We start from the raw sequence: 27,125 nt of genomic DNA, 5'->3' as shown, positions 1-27,125 counted from the left end.
CTTTCTCTCAGGATCTATGGAGGAATGATTTAGGGAATCCCTGGGGAATACCAAAACCCCTATGGGTACACATATCTGTCAAGGAAAAAGTTATAGTATTTGCATATAGTCAACATACAGCCTCTCATATCATTGAAATTTTCTCTAGATTAATTATGAAGCCAAATATACTGACCATTCCTTGTAAGGAATTGTTAAACTATTCAGGAATAATAACAATTGCAAAAGGTCTGCGCATGCTTAATAAAATTCTCAGGTGTTTTCTGTCTTTAGATGCCTGAGACTACACATAGAGAAGCTGTAAGAATGCCGTGCTGAGTGTACTCCTAAAACAGAAACCTCCGAGCCATTTCGTCTTTAACAGTGAATTAGAGATACTGCAAGTTACCTTTAAAACCACCCCGTAGTACATAACTGTGCTACTGAACAGGACACATCTGAGAAAAAGTATAAGCAAATAACTGTGCCCCAGTAGTGTTTGCTCATAGCATATTTCTACTATGCTAGGTTATATATCAGGAACTGAACATTTCATAATACAATAGCTTGTAAATAAAACCAATTGGAGTTTTAGAAATTACCAGATTATTTAAACCTTTCCTTAAGGATTAAACCATAAGAATATATACCCAAGTAAAAAATAATGAAGTTCCAAAGCTATGGATTACGACACATAAGAAAACAAAAGTGGACACCTATTATCACTTGCTATTTTCTTGTGTTGTTGTTATGCTTTTATAAGTGGCAAGATAGTCTGATACATACTCAGTGGGAAAACCTTCTTAATTACATCTACAGTTTTAAAGAACAAGAATATTTTTAGAACAGTGCTCAAGAGACTATTCTTACAAATAAACAAAGCAGAATTAGTTCTTACAGACTTTGTCTGTGTTTTAAAACATTCCTCATTTTTATAAGTGGCACAAACAGCAATCAATGATACTTGTCCATGTTGCTCATTTGAGGTGGGTAAACAGCACATTCACACTGTAATGTTTTTCCCTTGAGTTTACAGTCTATATTACTATAGAAGAATAAGTGTACAAGCTAAGATAGTGAGTGTCTGAAAAAAGACAGAATCTATTGAGTCATGCTTGTGTGCCTACAGCTTGACAGCTTATCTCATAGCATCTCCCTGCAAAATTGCCTCTCTTCTAAATTCTTTATGATAGTTTGGTGGCACATACCTTTAATTCAAATACTTTAATTCAAATCTTTATAGCAAGTTCCAAGCCAGCCAAGCATACATTGTGAAATTCTGTCTTAAAGCAAACAAACACACAAACATTGGAAGTCCTTCAAACATATGGGTAGACATATCTTTTAACTTTAATGTGGATATCAAGTATATCTTTCTTGATTTCATAAACAGATAAATTCTTTTGAATCTTCACTAATAAAGAATCACGGTCCTGAGCCTGTTTATGGATGCTGAAGAAGAGCTGCATTTGTCTCCATTTATTGTACCAATTTGATTTTGGTTGGTAGTTGTGTTCCTACTTGACATAAACATTACCATACAGCATCATGGCAATAAATGCCAATGTGTAAAAGCCATACAATTGTCACAGTTGCTTGGCAACTACTGACAGGTATTATATATTGGGGAGTCAGTAGCACACAATAACAAATAAAAGTTTTATTAACTACAAAGATTCAGCAGAAAGAAAACTGGATGGAAAGCAAAAATACCTGTTTTGGTTTATGAAGAGAAACAGAGAAGTATGTGGGCAGGTGCCTATTTCTAAAGATTAACATAAATTAACGGTTGTATTGTGAAATAATATCAACTCATGTCATGCAAATGCTGCTGACTATTGGTGGAGGCAAGACGTAGATGCTACTAACAAATTATCTCTGGAGTACATTCTTCTGATAAGGTAAGCTATTGCTCATCTGGGTTCAGAAAGTCTACATAACTTATTTCTCACTTTTATCACCATTTGGCTTGACTGATATGTTCCACTGGGGAATCTTGGTATTGCCAGTTGCTATCTACACAACTTAACTTAGAAAAAGTTGATCCTATAGTCATTCAATCTCACAATAAATTTCTTTTAATACCAGAAGTCAATAGAAGCACATATAGAATTTAAAACTTTGTTCAATACCTTTAGCCATTGTTCAAGATAAATTAAAACTACTTTGATCTTTTATTTTCCATGAGTTATAATGGAGAAGATTAATAAAAGAAATGACAGCTCTTGTTGGTGAGAGAGTAAGAAAGGGAACCACTAATCCATTGCTGACAGGAGTGCAAACTTGTAGAAATCAGCATAGTGTTTCCTCCAGAATCTGAGAATAGATCTGCCTAAAGATCCAGCCAAACCCTCATGGGAATATACTCAAAGCCTCTAGATAATACTATAGGAATATTTGTTTATTTGTTTCATTCATAATAGCAAAAAGTTGAAAACCGCCTAGATGTCCATCAATTGATAAATGGATGATGAAAATGAACTTATGAAATTTGCAGCTAAATAGATAGAGCTAGAAAATCTTCCTTGCAGAGATAGCCCAGACAACCAAAGAGAAATACTGCATGTATTCTATTATTTGTAGTCAATAGTTAGGAAGCTTTTGATACATGTGCTACAATTTGAATAGCCATAGATGTTGAATACATAGTAAGGGAGTAAAAGGTGAAAAGGATCTCCCAATAAAGGAGAAAAAGAAGAGAATAGAGTATTGTGGAGAGATAAAGGTGAAAGTAGTATATTAAATATTAAAAATAAATTGGGAGGATATATGAGAAGGGTGAAGTAGAGAATATGGGGAGTAATAACTTATATCACAAGTCTCTAAAAAAGCCATATAAAACCCTACTAATGAAGAAATGTTTATGTCATCAAATACAGAGAAATTAGTCTTGTTACCAGTTAGAAGTTTCACCACTCTTGACCAGTGTTCATTGGACTGGAATTTACACTGTGTACTAGGAGAGAAGGAAAGTAATCCTCAGGTACAAACACTGTACCATACAGTACTAGCCTGCTAGAAATGGTTAGTGTTATACAGCTGTTATATAAGTGTAACAGTTGCACAAATATTTTGGGAGTAACTAATCAAATTTTGTTTGGATGTAAAAGCCACTCAATGAAAGGGAACCCAAACCTGACACTGCTAAAGTGACCAAGAAACTGAAAGAAGATGAGAAGTGAGCCTAGGGGAAAACCTTCAATAATTACTCTGCTAAAGGAACATAGAAATAAAATGACTCTTCATGAACTATTCCTTTGCCTATAGATCAATACCTTGATTAGGCCTCACTAGAGAAGCTTGTTCTTCTAGTACAACCAACTAATTTGTTTGGGACATATCTCAGAGACCAACAACTGGACAAGGTGCAGAGACTTTGGAGCATGCAGTCTTAAATGGGGAATCTTCATCAACTCCCATACCCCATTCCACTTTTAAGAATTTGTATGGAAGAAGAAACAGAAAGGTTTTAAAAGCCAGGGGGGATGTATGTCTCCAAGGAAATGGGGTCTTTTAGAACAAGATTTATATAAATGTAAATTTGAAAATGGTGTTCTATGCTCCAATATGCACAAGAACTACACAGCTAAAATCCAGATAGAGTCTCAGGACTTAGAGATATAAATGGACAAATATTACAATGGTTAAGCAAAAAGTTCTTTGCAATTGATATCCACTGCCAAGAGTAAAATTATTTTTTCTGTTGGACTGTCACTGCTTAAATTAACCACAGTTCAGGAAGGGCCCTATGCCTTTCCTATAGCATAGTTGTATAGTTATTCAATACAAAAGAAACTCTAAGGTTTTTTTTTTTTTTTTTAATGAACTTTTGGTTTATTTTGTTCTTACATTTTTTGTCTTACCACTTTTTTTGAGTTATCACTAGCAAAACTTATTAAGAAGGCAAAGCAAATGAGCCTTTCTCATGGTCTGAAATAACATACTATCTACCAGGTCTTATGGTAACCCATTCTAACTCTCATCTGTCTTCTATTTTCCCATGAACTACTGTGTTTTTTATACTACATGTAACAATGTTTCTTTCTCTTTTTTTACTGAATATTTTATTTACATTTCAGATGCCCTTCCCTTTCCCCATTTTTCCTCCTTAGAAAACCCCTATCTCATCCCCCCTTCTTCCTTTTGCTTTTATACAATTGTTTGAATGTTAATCACAGGCTTTATAAGTTTGGAAATGCTCAATAACAAGATGCCCATATAATCAGAAGTGTAACCCAATACCCAAGCCAGATATACCAACTATCTTTGACTGGAGGGGACACGCTAACATCTGCCTCCATGTTTCTCTCCCTCTCTCTCTCTTTCCTCCTAGATCCTCCTCTCCTCCTCTCATTACTCCTCCTCTTCCTCTTCTTACTCCTCCCACCTTAGCTCCTCCTACATATCACCCTTCCTGTTAAAATAAAAACTTTTCTCTCAAAATACAATTAGAGCATAACTATACCAATTTCTGTCTGAAAGGTACAAGATAGACCTAATACCCAGTTTTGTTGACTATCCAGAACCTTTGTCATCTCTCCTAACTAAAAGACTTAGTTCTGAACCTACCTTTTTTCTTGGCTTTAGAACGAATGTCAGCTGAAAACCATCCTTTCAAATCTTTTCCCTCAAAATAAATATCTGGGATTGGCTATGAGACTATAAGTCTTCAGCCCTGTCAGAAATCCAGAATGACTGAGTTAACTGAAATTATGGGAAGCACAAAACATAGCTTCTAGAACTTAGCCAATTTATAGAGACTGCTGAACACCTGAACAGTCTATATACTACAAAACGTTGGAGCATCTGATCTTCAGCCTTCTGGCCCAGGATCATCTGACAGACCTAGTGATACAGAATTATTAAGGGCTGATTACTCTGTCTAGGCAGATATAATCAGTTGACTATTCTGCACGTGTGTCCTTTTCTGACAGTAATTTGTTTGTAGATGAAAAGAAGCAATTTTTGTCTAGTGGCTGTCTCACAACTGGAGTAACTCCAAAGATGTTCAGTTTCTTCTTAGAATCCAAGACAGGAAGCTGTCAGGAACAGACAGCTCTCTAATCAAAATTAACATTAACAGAAATGTTTGTAAAGTCAATTCTGTGAACTTCTGACATTTTGAAAACCAACTATCCATATAAAAAATCTGGACTGTTGTCTGTTAACTCCTTTCAGCTCTTTCTAAATAAAATATAGAAAACACCCTAACAATAAACTTAGAGTCATGAATTTGCTATAGGCCCTTAACTCTCAGGCTAATCATCTCAAATCAGTTAGAAAGTTAAAGAAGGACTGGGTCTAGACCTTGTATTCCTAACTGTCTTATATAGGCACAATGCCTATGAGAGTAACAATATTAATCTCACTTTTATATCAATAAGAAGCTCATACCAATGAAAACCTTAAATTTGAAATCAAAGTAAATTTTGTATCATTTAAGAAATTATAACTTCTTCTTAATAACAATTATACATATTTCTACCAATAGGTTATGGCTATGCAAGTAATCCTAGCTAATCCTCCCTGTTCCAACAAAACCACTACTTTTCCCTAGAAAGACAGCCCAATATTAACCACCTCAGTCCCCAAGCCCAGGGAATAGGAGAGCTGACTCTTCATTACTTCTTCAAGCTGATTATGGGCATTGAGATATTAGAAGAGGGTCAGGGGGAAGAGTAAATAGATAAGACTTTGATGCTGTGTCTTCACTGCATCCAGCTAGAATTCCAGGACATCAGAGGTTCGAGCAGGTCTGCTCAGCTTGCTTGATGAGTAGATACACCAAGGCTGTGTATTCTAAGATACTGCTTGGGTTAGAGCCTCTGGGAGCCCCACTTCCTCTGGGTTCTGTGAGATTGGGAACAGATTTGCAGCCCAGGATCTGCTCAGTCTTGATTTTTGTTTTAGGGGTCGTTTTGATTTTGTTTTGTTTGTATTTGTTTTGAGTTCTTGTTCTTTGAAAGTGAGAAAGAATAGAACATAGAATGAGGTGGATATAGAAGTGTGGAGAATCATGGAGGATTTGGGAGAAGGAAAAACATGATCAAAATATATTGCCTTAAAAATTAAGTATATATATATATATATATATATATATATATATATATATATATATTTGATATCTTTAGAAAAACTGAAATTATCAAGTAGTCATCTTGATTTCAGTCTTTTGTAGAGTGGAGGCAATCATTAACACCATGGCTGTGGATGAACATCTTGGATTGATGTAGAAGGTAACTTTCGATTTAAGACATGCTATCAGTTTATTATACTGTTGTAGGCTGTTGAAAGTTGCTTAAGGGAGATTGAAATTTCCACTTCAAAGTTTCCCTTTACAAATTTATGTTATCTAACTCTAGGATAGAAAAGTGTTCTCAGGACAGTGTGACTATTCTATTTCAGGGTAGTAAAACACAAAAGAACAAATTGTACTTCATAGGATTTTTTTTTTAATGGATACAAAGCTAGGTAACTGGGGAAGATATGAACAGAATTGTGGAAGGAGTTGAAAGTGATCAACATACATAGCAATTTCTCAAGAAAATAATAAAAACACACTAAAACCACACACACACACGCACACAAGCAATTATTAGAGCATTAACAGAATGAAAATAAAAAAATACAGTTATAGTTTGTATTGTCACTTATTTTTCAGATTCTAATCACAGAAATTTTATATAATATCTGAAAAATACTAGGTAGCAAAAAAGTTTTAGGCATCCTTAAAATTTTGGAAGTAAACTGTTGTAAATAAGGGCAAAGACATTGTTGGAGAATATTTGAGTAAGCAGTGGTTCTCTTCCTTGGTATAAAATATTAAAGTTAATAAGAACTTATTTAAGGATAGGCCACAGATAATAATAATATGTAATAATAACTCTAAATAAACAGATATTAAGAAAATTGTAATTTTACCTAAAAGTGACAATCTAAGTATATTTGACAAAATATTACAATAATTACAATATCTTGATTCATTTGTAAATATGGCTTAATAGAAAAATGTGTCACCAATATACAAATTAAGACTACTTTTAATACTGCTTATTAAATGAATAAAATATCTATTAAAAAGTGATGTAACATACAGTACTGTTGTTTTAGTACATGAGCATTATTGGACTAGTTCTTTTCACACACTGACTTAAAACACAGACAAAGAATGGCATTTGAATGAACATTTCAATAAATACAGTTTAAAGAGAAATATGTTCTTTTTCTTCCATATACTGCTTACTGTGGACTTGAAGAGTTAGATGAACTCCCCAGCTTTTTTCTTTCTTTCTTTTTTTTTTTTTTTTTTTTTTTTTTTTTTTTTTTAGAATCAATCCACATAGATGCCCTCTGGACAGAATTATAAGGGAGTTTTAGTCACCCAATTCATTCCCTTGATTATTTACTTATCTGAAAAAAAGTGATGTTATCTTACACTCAACTTGATCAGCTTGATATTCACTATGCACCCAAAGATCACATAAGTCAATGCTAGTCAAAATTGTGATTCTGTTGATTAGTTCTTGCATTAGATCTTCACTATAGCTGGAAGAGGTACAGGCAACTTAGACACAGAACTTCTGCCACACAGAGAACTTTTCTCTGATGAACATCCACTCTATGGACAATTTTAGTTTTCATGAATAATGTTTTTGACTCCTTAATAGTTTATCTTGTGGATTAAACAAATCTATAACTACAAAACAAGATTTGAAACTATCAAAACTATACATGATCATCAATTACTATTATCATCTATCATCACATTTGTGAACTTTTCAATGAAAGATAAATGATGTTTGATACTAGAAATGTAGGCACCTACCAAGCCATTATAGTCCATAACCACATTCTAAGTATTTATTTTTATATGCAAAAATTCGTGTACTCTTCACCTACTATAAAAGAAACTTTTTTATGAAACAGATAAGACCATTACAGAAAAACTACAATGAATCAAAATCAGAGTTGTGATTCCCAGATCCAGTGGATACACCTACAAAACATTTCCACACCTAAGGTTCAGGGAGGAAGAGGAACAGAAAGAGTACAAGTGCCATGTGGTAACAGGGAGTTTGCTGTGAGACTGTGTCTGATAGGAAGACCAGAAGCTACACCCATGACTTCTAACATAACTGCCTAAATGTGAGCTCAAGAAGGGTGACAATAGATGTGCCAGAGTGGAAAGACAATGAGGCATCAAGCTAAAAGAGAAGCACAAGCAAGTAAGAAATGCTGAGAGCTTTCCCTAGGGAAGAACACACCAACTGGATGTCCACTATAAACTAAGCAGCACTGAAAACATACATAGAGACTGAACTGGCTATATTTGTGTGTGTGTGTGTATCCTTAAATATAAACCATTTAGTCTCCTTGTATGGTATATACACATATATTTATCCCTAAATATATATGTGTGTGCATGTGTGTGTGTATATATCAATGATTTTTTTTTAAAAAAAGGACTATGAATTTGAAAATTTGAAAGAACAAGCCAAAATGGGGTACTTGGGAGAAGTTTGGAATGAAAAAAAGAGAAAAGATTGTAATTATATTATTATCTAAAAATAAATGATTTTTTAAAGGTATATGTAACTAGGCAAATTACGTGGTTAGTTTTCTATATCTGTCTCTTTCTCTCCCATTTCTCTTTAATACATTTGTACACATACAGATGCTTAACATCACAATAACCATTCAAATCAATATAATCTTTTTAAAAATGAAATATAACACTAAAGTACACACAAACACTAAGAGTTCAAAGATGCTCTTCTCATGGCAAAAAAAAAAATAGAAACTGTCAATGTAAACATTCATATTTAAGCAACAACTTCAGAGTCTAAGCTCTTTACCATTGTTTCTTTTGGTCTCCTCCCTCCCCCAACTACTTCCATTCCTCTCTTCTCCTCTCATCTCTATTCTTTATCTCATCTCTCTATTGTATCTTTATTTTGTTTCTATTTTGAGACAAGATATGTCTATTAAGCCCAAGTATCTTTATTTTGTTTCTATTTTGAGACAAGATATGTCTATTAAGCCCAAGTGAGTTGGGCAAATGTGAACTTCTGATGCAACCCCCCAAATGCTGTGATTACAGATAAACCCCACTGTATTCAGCTTTTCATAGTTACCTTTAGTTGTGTGACACTGTGGCAATGTTGTGAATGCAGACGTTCAATCTGTCTAGACTTCTGTAAAACAGCTGATGAACTATGCTAGGAACTACCTTTTCATCTTTAATTGAGATGGAGAACTATGTATGGAGTACTCATTTAACTAGGCTGATTTATTCCTAATCTCATAATTAAAAGCATCAGATTACAGGTGAGATGAAACTGGAAGTGGTAGTGCTTTGAATGCCTGAACCAAAATCACCTTAATAGACTGTGGAAGGTGATGAATATTCAAAGATAAAATTATCAACAACTACAAAGATGAATCATGATCATGAATTGATCTGGGTGTCCCACATTATAACTGTAGACAAGCAGAAAGTCTTTAAGCATGTTTTGTAGAGCCTGTGACAATATTAAGGTCTGTGGGAGTCACCGATTTCAATGGTGATCACTCATGACCTCGGAACAGATAGCAGAAAGGCAACAAATCATCAGCTACAACAAAGCTCTATTCCACTCTGGTTTGTTCAACCCAAAATGTTAATATTTTATCTTTACATGTACTTAAAGGACAGTGATAACTCCACAGATAGACTCCTAGAATAAAGTAGTTTGGTGAAGGAGGCTGTATACTTTCAGAATACCTGAAAAGGAGAGCTATTTAGCTTGATGAAGAAATGAAAGTACACTTGAACATAAATATCTAAAAGTCTTTCCAATAAAGGTAGATAGTTATTCAATTCACTCAAAAGTAAAACTAGAGGAGAAAGATGGAGGCCAGGGGAAGATGAGTCAAATGCCCACACTTCTTCAGCTTACAAACTAGTTAGTTCCTAAGCACAAGACTAAAAGCAAACTCACGTGTAGTTGTAAGAGGATGTTGTGACAGATAACATATGAATGAGGCTCCTTTAGAACTGCACAAAGTTAGTATTCTGCCCCTTGCTACCAGTTTGTTTATCTGTCCCTGAAAACTAAGGTTAGTAAAGGACAGAGTACATAGAAAGGATAAAGACTAATGAGCATACAGCATCTGAACAGTCAGACAGTGGGCATGGCAGCCCTGCTGGCCAATTTGGTTTCCTTGGCAGCATCAGCTTTAGTCTGTTTAAAATTTTTATCTCGTCTGTGTTTTCTGTCTTCTGAAGCTTCAACTCAAATTTAAAAGATATGACAAAAGTGTCGGGAGCCATAATGGGACAAGCTAATAATGAGCAGATGATCATCCTGAAATGCTTGCCTCGGATTATTATATAATCTGCGACGAGTGTGCCCCATTAGCAAGGCTGTGGTGGACGTGATTTTAGGAAAGATTCCTGCTATTAATATGCTTTTCCCATTATTACTATTATTAGACATATGCTACTATCACCAAGCAGTAGCACACCCCTTTGTAGCAGATCTCTGCAGATCCACGAAGATGTACTGTCTTGTAGTGATACTATATAGACAAATAGATGACTTCTTAAGTCTTAATGATGATCCTATAAGAATTCCTAAAATTATATCAGTGATTACTAAGCTCTTTTATATCAGGACTGCTATTAAGTCTCTTAGGCATAGTCAAACTGCAATGAGAACTCTGCCAGTCTCCTGAGTGTTATCAGTTAATTGCCCCAAGAGAGATAGTAACTGGACCTTCTCCTGCCCAGAGCACATTCCAAGAGGTCATAAAACCATTAGCCTAGGTTACTAGAGGGAATCCACAATTTATTATAGGTACCAGGACAGAAGAGAAAATATTGCCTGGGTTTATCTATACAAAACTTCACTAATTTCTTAAGTTATAGTTTCAAACTTTCTGCGAACCTGTGGAGCTAGACAGGTGATGAATGTCTAGTTAGATAATTACTCCTAATGGGTATTCATGTAAACATTCTGTGTTGTAAACTTCTATTTCAATTTATGACTTGAAATTTGGTGTGAACTTGTGATGAACCTTGTAACATGTGACCATGTACTCTGAAAGATGTATAAGTTCTGAGGACAAAGAGATCAGAGTCAGTTAGAATAGGAAGTTAGAAAGAGCAGTTAGAATGGTGAGTTAGACTAGTCAGTTAGTTAGACCCCATCGCCCTTTCCTTTCCCCCTGCTTTGAATTTTTCTCCCTTAGAATTTTACTTTGTTAGAATCTTTTCTTCTTCCCCACTCAGGACCTTTCCACGTTTCCCCTCAGATAGCTTTCATAGGATACTTTTTACACTAAATAAACTCTATAGTAACTTTTCTAAAGTGTCTTTTCTTCTTGTAAGTTAGAGCCCAGCAGTTCCTGCTGAGATAGAACAAAGACCACGTTGCCTAATCCTCTGCTGTTAGGCTACAGGTGTTAATCACCCTAGCCTGCAGTCCATTTACCCTCAGAAGAAGTTTTTAGGATAGCACAGGGCTATTTACTTAACACCTTGCTGGTCTTAGGGCCAGGATGCTGACTGCAGGTCAGCTACAGTAGCATAGGGGCTGCCTCGGAGAAGAACCGGACGGTGGGAGGAGGAGAAGAAAGAAGAACCAGCTGCATCTCTCTCTCTCCCCTTCTCTCACCACCAAGCCGGGGGCGAGGGGGTCGGCTCCCTGCAGAAAAGTATCTGAAACGCTTTTAAAGTTCTATGAAAATAACAAGGTTCCCATATTCATCTCTACATCACTCTACTTCTTTAAGAGCACTGATATTAGGCCAGGAAAAAATGTTTTAACAAAGTGATTAGCTGTGTTATGAATTGATTCTTTCTGGCTATATGGATATTTTTAGTATGATTTTAATGAGAGTTTCTTAATATCAGTAAGTCTTTAGTGTAAGCATCTTTAATTTTTATTTTATTTAAAGAATTTCGTAGATGAATATGTATTTACATCATTTCCATTCCATATTCTCCTACCTCCAACTCTTCCATTCTCCTATTGATATGATAGATAGATAGATAGATAGGTAGATAGATAGATAGATAGATAGATAGATAGATAGATAGATAGATAGAGTCATCACTCATGACACTAGGACAGCAGAAAGGCAAAAGGACAGCACCTACAACTAAGTTCTAATCTGGTTTGATCAATCCACAATTTTAATATTTTGTCCTTACATGTACTGGAAGGACAATATGAACATGTGTGTGTATATGTTTTCTACATTCTTCTCTTCCACTAACTTTCAGAGCATATTGGTGGCATCTGTGGACATAAATATATTGTTTAGAATGCAGTTGAAAATTATACTGGTTTAGGGAATTGACAGTACTGTTGTTTCCCATAGAACCCATGACTTTACCAGCCACTGAAAGTTGGCCAGTTTTATAATGTGAATCATAATTTCACTCCTATTGAGCAGGCCTTATGTTCACTTATATGGTTGTTAGTTACTCCCAAATTTTAAATGTCTCTGTTCCACTCTTGAATGTATGTTGCCCTGCTGGTCATTTTCATAGTTCCCAGGCTTCACAGCTTGGTAGAGCTATTGATTATTCCTCTCGAATAAAAATTTGCATAGCACCTTCTTCTAAAAAAATTCTACTCATTGGAAAGGCAGCTTCCAGATCAGTTCCAGCTCAATTCCTCTAAGTTTTATATCCAACTTTTATGGTGGTTTTAATAACAGGGTCTTATCTTCAAGTTCAAGAATACAACCAGGGACCATACCAATAGCCTATATTGCTTTAGATGTCTCTTGGACTCTCCTGACTAAACAGGTTTCTCATTCTTGCTAAAACTTTTTTAATATGGACCATGGTTCTTGTGGAAGGCATTATTCATCCAAAAAGGCTTAACTTTTTTAAAATTAATTTTTATGTTTGCACATTCACTTATATATCGTTATTTATAGTATATTATACATGTATTTAATAAATAAACATAAAATCCCATTTTCCTGTGGTTCTCAATAAGTCTTAATATTTTTTTATCCCTCCTCCCTTTTTTACCCTGTGTAATTCTCACCATTCTACCTCCCCAGGTAAAGCTCTTCCATTATTTTCCCATTTCAAAGAGATCATTTTAAAAGCAGGATTTGCTCTAGTTCTGCAGTAGATTCTAAAGTGTTTACACTGACTCCTAGAATAGATCTATAATGGCTTCCACTGGCTTTGTTCTGCCTCTTCCCAGATAGCCATTGTTCTCTGAAAGCTAGTAGAAGACAATGTAGAAAACAAAATACTTACCACTAGGTAAGTGCCTACCATGTGTTAATCATTGAATTTCCTCTTTTTGTTTACTGTAATATTTCATACTAATACCAAATATGAAAAGTATGACTGTCTTAATTTTCCAGATAAGAAAACTGAATTTTCCTTCTAGGGAAAAAAAATAAACAAAAAAACAACTTCAAAGCAGAATACCCATTGCTGTTGGAGGTAGAGCCCATAATTACACTCTTGAGTTCATCCCACTGAGGGGGTGAGGAAAGGAAACAGCCAAAGATGAAGTAAGCTTTCAAACACCCAGTTCTTAATTGCTGAAAATCTACTCCCCATAAAGATGTGCCATTTATAAGTACAAAAATACAAACAACCCAAAAATAATTAGCTTCAGACCACAGGGACTCTGGGCAAGTGCAATCATAGAAGGAGAAAGTGAGCCTCGGGCTCTGTGTTCTTTGCTAGAAATCAAAACCATGCAAGTTAGCAATGTTTCTGAAATACTTCCACAGCTTTTTAATTTACTTTTTCTAAGATTTAAATCTTTTCTCATGCCTCAGAAGAACAAATCAAGTATACACACAAACACAAACACACACACACACAATTTGAACATTTAAACTTTGATAACTAAAATCTTTGCATAGTCTTTTAATAATGATGACATCTAATATTTATAGACACAGTAATCAAATTAAATTATAGTCTGATTAAAATTAATTGTAAAATTTGAATACTTTCCTGAGAATCATGAAAGCAAAATAATACTTACATGAGATTCACCTATAGGAATATTATGAGGAATTTTGAAGTGGTGGTTTTTGTTTGTAATTGCAGAATGTCTGAGGGACTAGGAGTCAACAGCCTAGCAGAGTCTGTGACAAGTGTCCATGGTCAGCAATCAACAGAGGTTACCTTCCCTAAAAGGAAGCTAAAAGGAAGAGGCAAGGTCAACTCCTCTGTAGACTTGTTAGATGTCTTGGGCTTCTGTGATTTCAAGAAATCTTTGAAGAGATAATACAAAAGAAAATTGCCAAATACAACTAATGTCAAAATCCATCTTTCCCCTCTATTTTGTGAAGTAGAGTATCATATAGCTTACCATAATTCATGAAGATACTTTATGAAATTTATATTAAGTTTCTAAAATATCACATTCAAAAACAGACTTTATAGAAATTTATTAAACAAATGAATAAACCAATGGATGAATAATAAGAGTTCACTTGATACCTTGAATTCATATTTGCATTTAAACAGAGAAGTTTGTTTTCTAAACTGTCAAAGACAAAATTACTATACATTTTACAGCCCCTAATGGGCTTTATTTTTGATTTTACAAGTAGGCAACTGTATTGTCCACAACATAGAGTCAGTAGTCCAATGAGCCAGGCAGAGGAAGTTGGTGATGTACACAGACAGAACAGAAAACAGGTGGAGACACAATGTATTGAGAGAAGTGAAAGAGGGCTGTTGCCTAGCATCTGTGAAGTCCTAGGTTAAATCTAAGCCCCAGATAGGTGAAAAAAAGTAGGAATAAGCACAAAGAAAGCTAATGGGCATTTAATAGAAAAGACACAGTCAAATCCAATACACATGGGAGAGAAACTTCTCAGAAAATATTGAAGATCATCATACAGACAACATTAATGTTTTAATAAAATTAGTACAAAGAAAATCCCAAGGTATTTTTCTATCAAAATATCACAATTTTTTCTCCTACTGTGAACAGAATACATGGAGTATGATTCTTTTACAAGATTAAAAATAGAAATGGAGTGCTGAGCTAAACAGAGAATTCTAAACAGAGGAATCTCAAATGGCCAAGAAGCACCTAAAGAAGTGTTCAACATCATTAATCATCAGGGAAATGCAAATCAAAATGACCCTGAGATTCCACCTTATACTAATCAGAATGTAAGATCAAAAACTCAAGAGACAACACATGTTAGAAAAGATGTGGAGAAAGAGGAACACTCTTCACTCCTCCACTGCTGGTGGGATTGGAAACTGGTACAACCCTTCTGAAAATCCTTCTGCAGGTTTGTCAGAAAATTAGAAATAATTCTACCTGAATGAAGACCCAGCTATATGACTGCTAGGCATACACTCAGAAGATGTTTCATCATACCACAAGGACACATGTTCTACTATGTTAACAGCAGCCTTATTAGTAACAGGCAGAAGCTGGAAGCAACCCAGATGTCCCTGAACCAAACAATGGCTACAGAAAATATGGTTCATTTACAAAATGGAATACTTGTCAGCTATTAAAAATGAGGACATCATGAATTTTGCGAGCAAATGGATGGAATTATAAATATCATCCTTAGGGGAGAAAGGGGATAAGATCAGGTATGGAGAAAAACAGGAGAGAAGCCCAGAGGGCCAGGAGAATGAATTATATAGCTGCTGGGGCCAGGAGAAATACATAGCTGCTGGGGTATTGCATGACAAAACCAAATTTAAACAGTATCTTTCTACTAATCCAGCCACACACCAGATTCTAGAAGAAAAACTCCAACATAAGTAGGGTAACTACACACTAGAAAAAATAAGAAATTAATTATCACACAACAAACCCAAAATAAGACAACCACATACACATAGTACTACGATCAAAAACAAAATAACAAAAACTTATAATCATTGGTCATTATTATCCCTAAACATCAATGGACTCCATTCAACAATATAATGACACAGGCTAATAGACTAGATACATAAACAGGATTCAGCATTCTGCTGCATGAAAGAAGCATAGCTCAGCAACAAACATAGATAATACATCAAAGTAAAGGGCTAGAAAAGATTTTTCAACAGTCCCAAGAAACAAGCTGATGTCGACATTCTAATATCTAATAAAGTAGACCTTCAACCAAAGGTAATCCATAGATTAGAAAAGACATTTCATAAACATCAAAGGAAAAACCCACCATGATGAAGTCTCAATTCTGAACATTTATGCCCCAAATGCCAGGGAATCCATCTTTGTAAAAGAAACTTTACTAAAGTTCAAAACACATATTGAACCCCACACAATAATAGTTAGAGATGTAGATACCCCATTCTCACCAATGTACAGGTCATTGAGATAGAAAATAAACAGAGATACAGTGAAACTAACAGAAGTTATGAACCAAATGGATTTAACAAATGTCTACAGAACATTTCACCCCCAAAGAATAGATTATACTTTCTTCTCAGCACCTCACAGCACCTTCTCTAAAATTGACCATATATGCAAACACAAAACAAGCCTCAGAATATACAAGAACATTGAAATAACCCCTTATATTCTATCAGATCACTAGAGACTAAGGATAGGTTTCAACAACAGAAACAACAGAAAGCCCACATACTTTAAAACTGAACAACTCTCAACTCAATAAAAACTTGGCCTGGGAAGAAATAAAGAAACTAAAGACTTTCTAGAATTCAATGAAAATGAAGGCACAAATTACCCAAACTTATGGGACACAATGAAAGCTGTGTTAAGAGGAAAATTCATAGTACTAGATCCCTTCAGAAAGAAATTGAAGAGATATTATACTAACTACAGCATACTTGAAAGCTCTAGAACACAAAGAAGCAAACATACCCAAAAGGAGTAGATTACAGAAAATATTTATATTCATGGCTAAAATCAATCAATTAGAAACAAAGAGAACAATACAAAGAATCAACAAAACTAAGAGCTGGTTCTTTGAGAAAATCAAAATGATAGACAAACTCTTAGCCAAACTAATTAAAAGGCACAGAAACTGTATCCAAATTAAGAAAATCAGAAATAAAAAGGGAGACAAATCAACAGAAACTGAAGAAATTCAAAAAATTATCAAATCATGCTTCAAAGCCTATACAAGACAAAACTGGAAAACCTTAATGAAACAGATGATTTCCCAAACAGATACCACCTACCGAAGTAAAATCAAGATCAGATAAATTATCTAAACAGTCCCATAATCTCTAAGAAAATAGAAGTAGTCATTTAAAACCTCCCAACCAAAAAATGCTCAGTGCCAGATGGTTTTAGTGCAAAATTCTACCGAACTATCAAAGAAGATACTTTTCAAACTATTCCATAAAATAGAAACAGAAGGAACAGTACCAAACTCATTCAATGAGGCCACAGTTACCCTAAACCTCACAAAGATGCAACAAGAAAAAAGAACTTCAAACCATTTTTCTTATGAACATCAACACAAAAATACTCAATAAAATTCTTGCAAACTAAATCCAGGAACATATTAAAAACATCATTCACCATGATTAAGTAGACTACATACCAGGGGTACACAGATGGTTCAATATACAAAAATTTATCAACAGAACCTACTATATAAAGAAACTGAAAGAAAAAGAATCATCTTATTAGATGCTGAAAAAGTCTTCAACAAAATCCAACATTCCTCTATGTTAAAAGTCTTGGAGAGATCAGGAATTCAATGTACATACCTAAACATAATAAAAGCAATATATAGCATACCAATAACCAGCATCAAACTAAATGGAGTGAAACTTGAAGCATTCACACTAAAATTATAGGCAAGACAAGGCTGCCTGCTCTCTTCTTATCTATTCAAGAAAGTACTTGAAGTTCTATCTTAGAGCAATAAGACAATTAAAGGAGATCAAAGGGATACAAATTAGAAAGGAAGAAATCAAGGTACATTATTCTCAGTTGATAAGATAGTATGCATAAACAGGCCCCCCAAAATCTACCAGATAACTCCTACAACTGATAAACAACTACAGTAAAGGAGCTGGATATAAAATTATCTCAAAGGATTCAATATCCCTCATTCATACAAATGATAAATGGACTGGCAATACCCATGATATACCCCACAGACCCAAAGATATTAAACAGGAAAGCACGTCCAAGAGAGAATGCTTCAATCCCACTTAGACATGGTAACAGTAATATAGTGATGGAAGTCAGAGGGATGGTGTGAACAGGATGGGTAGAGGTGAGGAGAAGGGAAATGGGTGGCAGGAAGGTATAGGGAGAGGCAGGAGAGAGACCCAGAGGGCAGGGAAAATGAATGGAAATATATAGCTGCTAACAAAGGGAAATTGAGGGTAGTGGAGGGAATCTGTAGGAAGTCCCAGAAATCTGGGATAGGAGAGGCTCTCAGGAGTCAATACGGGTGACCTTAGCTAAAATGCCCAACAGTAGGGATATAGACCCTGAAGAGACTAACTTCAGTAACCAGACATGATCCCAGTAGAGGGATGGGAACACCAACTCACCTACAAAAGTTTTGACCCATAATTGGTCCTGTCTAAAAGAAATTCAGGGACAAAAATGTAGCAAAGATTGAAAAAATGGCTGATCAATGCTCAACTTGGAATCCATCCCATGGGCAGGCACCAATCTCTGACACTATTACTGATGCTATGTTGGAGTTGCAGACAGGACCCTAGCTTTGCTGAACTCTGAGAGGCTCTACCTATGAGCTGACTGAGACAGATTTAGATACATCCAAGCATTGGACTGAGGTCAGGAATCCTATGGAAGAGTTAGGGAAAAGATTGAAGTCCCTGAATGCAATGGCATCCCCACAGGAAGACCAATAGTGTCAACTGACCTGGGAGCTCCCAGAGACTGATCTACCAACCAAAGAACATACACTGGCCAGTCTGAGAACCCTGGCACATATGTAGCAAAGGACTCCCTTATCTAGCCTCCGTGGAAGAGGATGTGCCTAATCCTGTAGAGACTTGATGCCTCAGGGTGGAGAAGCACCTTATCAGAGGCAAAAGAAAAGGGGATGGGGGAATAACTCTGTGAAGGAGGACCAGGAGGAAACATTTGGGATATAAATAAATGAAATAATTAATAATAAAAAAAAGAGTTTTGAATGAAAAAAAAAAAAGAATATGCAAGTTTGATTCTCTGTACCCAAATGACAGTTCACAGCCATTGTACCTCTACCTCCAATGTACCATATACCATCTTCTGACTTGTGGGCCCTAGAAATGCAAGTAGTACACAACCATACATGAAGGCAAAAAACAAAAACAAAAAGCAAAAAACAAACAAACAAAAAACCATACACATAATATATACAAAATTTTAAAGCAAGATATATTCAGAATAGAGAATGAGCAAATACTGGACTCCAGTGAGCAGTTTTTGAGGATGACATGGTGCATGTGTAAGCTATCTTTAAGGACTAAAGGAGCTGAAGGGGTTTCCAACCCTATAGGAAGAACAACAACATCAACCACCAGACCCCCCAGAGATCCCAGGAACTAAACCACCAACCAGAGTACACATGGAGGGGCCCATGGCTCCAGCCTCATATGTAGCAGGTGTTGGCTTTGTAGGGCATCAATGGGAAGGGAGGCCCTTTGTCCTGTGAAAGCTTGATGCCCCAGTGTAGGGGAATGTCAGGGCAGGAAGGCAGGAGTAGGTGGGTGGATGGGGAATACCCTCATAGAAACAGGGGGAGGGGGATGGGATGGGTCTTCAAGAGGGGAAACAGGAAAGGGGATAAAATTTGAAATGTAAATAAAGAAAATATCCAATAAAAGAAAAGAAAAGAAGATGAATTTAACTTCTACAGGTACAGTTCCACCTACTGCAGAGGACAGCACAGGCACAGTGATTAACCAAACTGCTATTAGATGGTGAGAATATAAAATTTTAACACAAAAATATATCTCTTAATTTTTTACCAAGCCAACAGACGACCTTCTAACCATTAGCTAATAGATTTGGCATCTAGGAAGACATTAAGACATTAAAACCATGAAAGATATTAGGGGCATATTAGAAGAAGCATGCTAAAAATGACAACCAAGGTAGGTGTATATATCTGAGCCATTTTCACCATGTTCCCTTGACTTTAAATCACTCCTGAAAATGCTAATTCTGTTTCAGCCTCAGAAAAGTAGTTCAAAGGAGAAGGAACAAAGTGTTTCCTTTTATCCTTGGCCTACACAATCAGATTTCTCTGAAGGGAACAAAGAATTAGAGGACATTTATGCAAAAAGATTAGAGATTGAGAGAACTTTCACAATCCTATGCAGCTTTGAATGCCCTTGATAGTCCTTACCAGATAAGATAAAAGAAAGTCTAAAAACCTCCCCCTCCAATTCCCAAGCACCACACTCCAATCAAGAACCCTACACTCCCTTAGAGCAATTATATTTTGATTTCCTAAAGCCATTATAAAGCTTTTTCTTTCTCTTCCCCTGTCTGGAAAATAACAGATAATGTGACCCTTTGTAGCATCTTGTTTTTCATCTGCTGATGTGATTCCACCCAATAAATAGCAACCAATGAAGCCTAGAGCAATTCAGACTACAAGGGCGGGTGGCGGTACACAGACAAGCTCTGAAGTGTGTCTGTTGATATTTGTGGCAGGAGGTTAATTAGCATTAGCAGAAGTATCAGCAGTTGCCTGGACTTACTCATAAGGTCCTGGCTGCTCCCAGCAGTACAGTACAGAGAAAAACAAGTCAAAATAGTTTTTGTTCGTCTTACAGAAAAACCATTTACAAAAACAAACACAAAGTAATTGGATTCCTCTTTGTTTGCTTTCTGTTTCTCCATTCCCCTAAGTGTTTGATTTAGCTGCTTCCCTTGCTCCTTCCAAGTTCTACACAGTTTGAGCAGTAAGGTAGTTGTAATTTCTTTTTCCCTTTTGCATTCCCTCCTCCTGTGCCCCTTCTGCAATACTTACGCTCCTTTTTACTCTGAAGGAAACAACTTTATATAGAGACAATTTCATTTTCAATTAACGAGGAGTGTTTTCTTGCCAGTTTATAAGCTTGGATCATATAGATCCAAGGCACACATCTCCCCTCTGATCATTTTGTAGCATTAAATCTCTTGAAAGCTGCTGCCTACCCTAATCTCTGTGAATATCAGAATAGCTATTGTATCCACTGTGTGAGCCTTTAACAAAGCGCTCAAAGGGGCTTTATTGGCTCGACATTGTTTGTGGTTTTCCTCTATTTGTTCCAATAAAGAAGAGAAAATAGATTATTCTTTCAAAATAGTATTTCTTTTTATCTGTTTGCAAGAAAATTTTAGAATCACCTGGCAAAGTAATTGAGATATTTTTATAATAAATGCCCACAGCCTTACAGCTATAGGGACTACATGATAAACAAGACTTCTCTCATTATTTACCCACTCTGATGGTTTTTAGCAAGTTTATTACTATAGTTCATTGAGAAATGTTAATTAATAATGAAAGATAAGTAAGCAATAAACATAATGTGTATTATCTAATAACTGTGTAATACCAGATTTTTAATGAGATTTAAGGGGTTTTGTTTGTTTGTTTCTTTGTTTCTTCAACTGGAAAATGAAAATAAATCTAAAGACAATCAGGGATGTGTTTTAGAGAGGAAAATTTCTGAACAAATGAAATCAAATTTCAGAATGCTTTGGGCAAAATAGACACATTGATAATAAGGGATTTGGGTTGGGGTGAGGCACCACTGTTTTTGCAGCAACAGAAAAGAAGAAGCCATTAACATCATCTCTGTGTAAACTGGGTGGATTAAAGACATGGTTAGAAGTAGATAGTATTTCTACCTTATAAATGCAAAAGACATGACTAAGAGTCACAGTTATGTGAGTATTTATGATTTAAAATCATGATTTATAAAAAAAAAAAAAGAATCATGATTCATTAAGTTGACATGGTGGAATTGTCTCTGAAACACCTTATCTGTCCCTGATACCCAGAAAACGAGGCCAAAGACATCACCCACTAGTGCTAGATTAAAGCTAAAGCTTACAGTCTTCCCACTCAACTGCCCTTCTTTTCACCCCCAAAGCCATAGTGCCTTCCCTTAACAATTGGGATGAAGAAATATTTGGTCCTAATATAATTTATTTTCTATGTTCTCTGGGCAAATATTTATAGGGCATATGACTTTGAGATATCTGCCTAAGAACTGGATATATGTTAAAAGTACTCAAAGTAACTACTCTAAGTTATAAAGTTCAAATTTCATTGTACAGTTCAAATTAATTTGCATAATCCTGACTGATGAAATAAACTAGAGGGAAGTGGAATCTTATTCATAACTATTCTCTATGGCATGAAGAGGATGGCTCCTATGGTTGCTTCAGTTCTAGACACTAAGGCAAAAAACCACTTAAGCCAAATGCAGATGGCATTTACTTTATGGTAACTAGGGAACAGATTAAATAGTTTTATAACATAAATAAACTGTCAAGCATCAGAATGGATTTTGGTAACGGAACATCAAATATAGGATTTGGACCACTTAATACTTAATTATTGAGCTATTATAATACTTTCATTTTCCTATTGTAATTGCTATCTGGGAGGTTTCTGATTCTACTGCTTCTACCTACTAACACCCCTGTACAATTTAATCTAGGCCTAGAATGTTTCCAGTCTCTGAGACTTGCTGCCGAATAAGCTTACTCTTTTTTGTTGTTTATGAATTCTAGCTAGCTGGTTGAATTCAGCTGTTCTAGCTCAAACTCCTCTCCAAGCTGACTGAGTCAATCTAGCCTATCTCCCTCCCTCTTTTCCCTCCCTACCCCCTCCCTCTTTCTCTCCCATTCTCTGTCTCTGAATTGCTCTGTTTAGACTCAAACTAACTCTAGCAATCTATTCAAATATTCTGTTCATTCTTTTGTTCGTTCCATCTTTACCTGTGTTAGCTTGTTCTCTCTTCAGTCTGTCTCTGTAAAACTCTCCCCGTAAAACTGCCTCCTTCACCCTCTCTGTGCTGCTCCACTCTCCCTCTCTTCTCTACCATACAGCTATCCAGGAACTCTACTGTATTCCTGTACTGTACTCTCTTCCACCTTCCTGTCTCTCCCTAAAGTAGCTTCCCTTTTCTCTGTCTTCCTGTGAAAGTCAATCTTTCTGTCAATGTTTCTCTGAATCTTTACTTTGTCTGCCACTCAATTAAACATCACTTTCAAATATGGTTGCTTCCTTCTATAAACTAACTTTACTTTCATTGTTTGGGATAAAAGAGAGTATTGAGGTCTTGTCTGTATTCCAGCTAGAGGGATTAAAGGTGTGTACAAAGGACTGATTCACACCCCCAACTATAAAGAGGTTCAAATATCCTTTAACAAGTTATTTCATAAAATAAGAAGTCCTAGGCTTTAATGAAAAGTTAAAAATAAAAATGTGTGTGTGTGTGTGTGTGTGTGTGTGTGTGTGTGTGTGTGTGTGAGAGAGAGAGAGAGAGAGAGAGAGAGAGAGAGAGAGAGAGAGAGAGAGAGGCTTATGACAAAAACAGATGTTTTAACTAACAAGAATTAAAGACTAGTAAATCAATTTAAAAGTTGATGGACATATGTAAAAAAGGAGGATTCATTTCATTTAAGTCTTCTAACATTTTCTATGTGCATTAGAATGGCATTTAGTGCCAGGCAGTGGTGGCACATGCCTTTAATCCCAGCACTTGGGAGGCAGAGGCAGGTGGATTTCTGAGTTCTAGACCAGCCTGGTCTACAGAGTGAGTTCCAGGACAGCCAGGGCTACACAGGAGAAACCCTGTCTCAAAATACACCCCCCCCCCGCAAAAAAATAGAATGGTATTTAGGATCATTTTCTAGAAAAGGAACAGCAAGATGTTACAAAATATAGTATTTTTCCAATTATCACATAAATACATGGTAGAAATTAGATTTAAACTTATGAATGTGTATATCAACAAGTTATCATCTTTATTGATATATTATGCTGTCTGCAATTATATGAACTTAAATCCTTTCTGATATCTAGGGCCAGGCTAGCAAAAGATATGACATTCTCGATCTCTCTCTTTCTCTCTCTCTCTCTCTCTCTCTCTCTCTCTCACACACACACACACACACACACACACACACACACACAAATAATACAAGAATGCAATTAAAATTTCTCTGTATTCCCTTTATTGAAAAAAATTAAATTTATGAAGAAATTTCTAGAAAATATTCTGGTTTTTCAATGCCATTGGTGGGGCTTTGTACATTGTATTGCCTTCCTTCTAATACTTAGCACATGTTCAATGAAAGAAGAATTCATATGAATAATGTGACCAGAGTATTGAGGAAGTCATAAAGAACAGGAATGTTTGTAAGCAAAAACGAGTCCTAAGTCAAATGAAAGCTTACAAGTGGTTTGGAGAAATCAGTTAGCATGTCATTCAAATATGGAGGCAAATAAGTAAATATTGTCCCCTGGTTTAGTTTCATTTGCGAGTCACTAGTAATAATAATATATAATAGTTTATTTTTCCAAATGATCAAATATAATTTACCATACCCTGTAATCTCAGTCATATGTACACCTTATACTCTCCAACTCCGTCTGCTTCCTATATCTTCCCAATAAAAATTGTTTTAGATAATAGTGGAGAATCTATCAGTTAAGGAAAAAAATGAAACACAGAGAGCAATGGTGCTTTCGCACATAGACAGTGCTCATTATGTTTAGTGGAGGAAAGAAGAAACTGCATAAGGAAACATCAGTCCTGAGCAAGAAACTAAGAAAGGACGTATGAACCAAGGTTTTTTTATATATTATTATTACTAGTGACTCACAAATGAAACAAAGTCATTTGTTTAATGTAGCTACCTTGTCTACTAGCACAATGTACCCAGGCATGTAAAAAGACTTCAAGATACTCTCCAAAATTCCCCTTGGTAAATGGAAGGATCTTGTAACAATGTCAGCATTTAGTGGTTACAAACTATTTCTTTGAGAAAAACAATAGAATATTCTCTCCTTCAAATGATTTGAAGAGCAGTAGGGAAAACAGCCTATACTTCATTTTCTCAAAAGCCAAAACAAACAAACAAACAAACAAACAAAAAAACAATCAGTTTGTGTATTTTTGAACCTAGTATCTAGGATACTAGAATCAGTGATGACTAGAGTTGACTGGTTTTATGTGTTTTACTCATATTTCTATATGGGTTTCCCTTCATCTTGACAGCAAGGTATGAAACAGTATCACCTTATATATAAGATAGGAGCAAACACTGAGGTACTAGATGGGAAAGAATTTGTTCATGGCAAGACAGGAAAAAATCAGTCACAAGCAGATTCTTTGTCAGAATACAGAATCCAACAACATTTTCTGACAGAATTTTACTGAGTGTAAACAATATTGACAAAAAATTTATTTTCTGAATTTGGTATTTGATAATTATATTTTTTTATAAATAGACAGGGTATTTTCTGGTGGTCATTTTGCATTTTTTGAACCAGAAATCAAACAACATTTGAGATATATAAGTACATATACAACTTGATGCAGAAATTGGAAGCCTGATTTCAAATAAATTACCATCTTCTATGTGTGCAATCTTTAAGAGTGCTAAATGAAATTAATCAGTTTTGTTGTCTATTGATTATAACAAAGTCATTGTGCCTGCCCACAGTAACAGACAGTCATCACAGGGTATGGGATCTCTGATATGTTTACAGAAGAAAGAAGTTAAAAGTAAGGGCAGAATCACTAAGAGCATGCAATATGTTATGACTAGGCTTCCCTGCATGATAGAAAGTTTGTCAGAGGAAGTTCTCTGGTAGAAACCAGTACTGACACTTTGCAACACCCATTTCACAAAGAGATGGAGGATATAACTTTTTTTTTTCTACTAGCTTCTAGAATTCTTTTTTTCTGTCTTTTATTGCATTTTCACTTATCTGGAAATAGATGGTTTTCTTTCTCATAAATTTAATTTCAAAATATTTTATCCAGACATATTTAAGTTTTGTTCAATTAATTTCCTTTCACAGGAGAATCTCCACATGGGATTCAATTATAGATGTTTATATAATTCAAGGTATAGTGTGAAATTCTCCTGGAAAGAATTACTTCAGTTTGGCAAAGAAAACTGTACATAAAATATGTATGTGGACCTTAAAGAGCTCAGTATTACAAACAAATGAGATACATCTTTAGTCAACAATACTGGAAGTTCTTGAGCATTCCCAATAGTGTCTTAGTAGCTGTGAGGAATAAAAAAAGAATTGATGAGTCATCTCCTTCCCAGAAGAACTCTTTATTATACTCTCAGCTTCTTAATTTACCAACAAAACAGTATTTATATTTTCCATTGGTCTGCATTACATTGGGGGGGTATGGGTATGACTTAGTCAAAATGTGATGCTGGTAAAACCACACACCTACCATTGAAAGAATGAAAATATATCTATATCTCCCATTTTGCTCAAAAATTCAGTTTAAAATGCTAGTAATGCTAGAGGAATACATAGGAAATATGCTCCAAGATATAAGTATAATTTAGCACTTTGAACACAAAAGCTCAATAGCATAGAAAATAGCCCCAAGTATTCACAAAGGCAACAATATAAAATTAAAAAGTTTCTGCACAAAAACAAATTATAATAACATAGCAAAGAGAAAGGCTACAGAATAAAAAAAAAAAGAATGATTGGGTAGTTCTATTTCAGTCAATAATTAATATCTGGAATATATAAAGAACCAGAAAAATTAAACATCAAAATAAAACTTAAAATGTTCCAAATCATCAGATGGGCTGAACTAACTGATCTGAAAAGAACAAATACAAATGGTCAGCAAGCACGTAAAACTGTGTTCAATACCCTTAGTCACCATGGAAACGCTAACTAAAATTACTTTGAGATTCCACCTCACCGTAGTCAGAATGGTTACTACTGAAGAAATACACAACATAAATGCTGATGAGAATGTGGTAAATAAGGAACCCTTATTCACTGAGGGTGAGAATGTGAAGTAGTACAGTCACTACAGAAAACATTATGACAATTTCTCAAGAAAAAGTAACAATAGAATAACCTTATTACTTAGCTGTGTCATTCCTGGGCACATATATATCTAAAGAATACTACATAATATTATTGAGATACCCATAAACTGTATATATTGCTGCTCTACTCAT

The sequence above is a fragment of the Arvicanthis niloticus genome, chromosome 5 (assembly GCF_011762505.2).
Source record: "Arvicanthis niloticus isolate mArvNil1 chromosome 5, mArvNil1.pat.X, whole genome shotgun sequence".
NCBI classification, from domain to species: domain Eukaryota; kingdom Metazoa; phylum Chordata; class Mammalia; order Rodentia; family Muridae; genus Arvicanthis; species Arvicanthis niloticus.
The sequence above is the reverse complement of the archived record's forward strand: the minus strand, read 5'-3'. Positions refer to the sequence as shown.